This window comes from Etheostoma cragini, chromosome 11 (genome assembly GCF_013103735.1).
Source record: "Etheostoma cragini isolate CJK2018 chromosome 11, CSU_Ecrag_1.0, whole genome shotgun sequence".
NCBI lineage: Eukaryota > Metazoa > Chordata > Actinopteri > Perciformes > Percidae > Etheostoma > Etheostoma cragini.
In genome coordinates this window covers 18,318,129-18,319,780 of record NC_048417.1, presented here as the reverse complement: position 1 = coordinate 18,319,780, position 1,652 = coordinate 18,318,129, and positions in this window count along the sequence as shown.

Here is a 1,652-nt window from a genome sequence, read left to right as displayed (position 1 = left end):
GGACTCCACTGTACTCTCAGGTCCATGTACTGTTTGTAGTTGTCACTTACTATTTATTTCCACAGTTGTCTTAAAATGTCTGAATAGAAAGACCAAATTACAAACATATATTTATGTAACTTTAAATTGCTTTATACGTGCTTTATAAGTTCATGTTTTTTTTTGTGTGACGCTGTAATTTTTGTACATATTCTTTATGAAAGTTATTAGTAAACATTAAAATTAATAATCATAGGGCCAATTGTTATACTTTGCCAGTTGGTAGTTTCTAGAGTTGTCTGATGCACAGTGACAAAAGTGGTGATGCCACCTGGTGAGGGATCCCATCCTTGTTGCAGCTCTTGACTCCTACTGTTGTGTTAAGGGCCCTGCATGAAGGGCGTGGGATTATTGGAAAGCACCAACCATTGTGTATCAGACGACAGGTTGGCTCTCTGCACTCCCCACATAGGGTCCCATTTCAGGGAATCTGTTTACTTGGAATTGGGGGCAGAAAGCTTTCCTCTATCCCCAAAAAGTCATGCTGTATCTCACAGTATGTGATCATTGAGAATTTCAGCTTAAAGCAGAAATGAAAGAATGAAAAAGAGATATATATTTAAAGCATGCATGTTTGAGCACAGGTCAAGACATGGACAATTTAAATCCATAACATGCTTTTTGATATGCAACCATTCTAAAAATGGAGACATTAAGTAAAGCATCTGATCAGTCATTAGATTTTATTTCAGTCACATGTAACATGTCTGCAACTTCAGCCAAGTGTACCTAACTAAGATGTCTTGATACAAGCTAGTACTGGAAGGACAAAGTAATGTGAGGTCATTTCAGTGGAGGTCACCGTGTTTTAGGGCTATACTCCCGGTGCAACACCTCGTACTTTGATTCCATATGCATAACTTGTTATATCCTTCACAGCTAGCAGGAGGCCCAATGGGCAGATGGTAGTCAAGGTCGTCCCTCTCATCTTCATGTAGTATGTGTATAGGTTGCTTTAAATCAGGGATGAGAGAAAGAATGAATGCCCAGAATTAGAAACTCTATCACATAAAATTAATTTACAGATAATTATCTTATTCGAGGTTGGTAGGGGTAAATAGGATTTAGCGGAAGACGTTTTTCCATCTCCATGATTCAGAAGTCTACTGAGGCAAATTTTTGTTTTAATTCTTTCTTTAACAAGCCTCCTCCCTTCGTGATATTAAATGTATTCCTGGCTAGATATTTATTCAAGAAAAAAGTATTGTTATGTTCTTTAACTGTCTATGGTAATGTGCAGTATCACAAAACTGCCAACATAATAATGAACAGGTGGATTCCTCCCACTCCTTCTATTGGTGCTGGGACCAAGAAGCCTTCTTAACTCTGCATGAAAGGTAAAGGGGAGCCAGCAGTCTCACCTCTCCTGTAGGTGGTCCATCCAGCCACATCAGTCTTTTCCTTTCAGCTGGCAGGCAAAATGAGCCTCTGGTGGCCACATGGGGGCCATATTGCTCCTTAGAAGCCAGCTAACATTAAACCAGAATGCCTCAAGCATCAGTTAATAGAATTGGAATTATCAGAATAAATGGATGATACATTTTGGGAAAATCCTTCATTTTAGTTAGTTTTATTAGTCCAATAAAATATATATCTATATATTTATTTATATA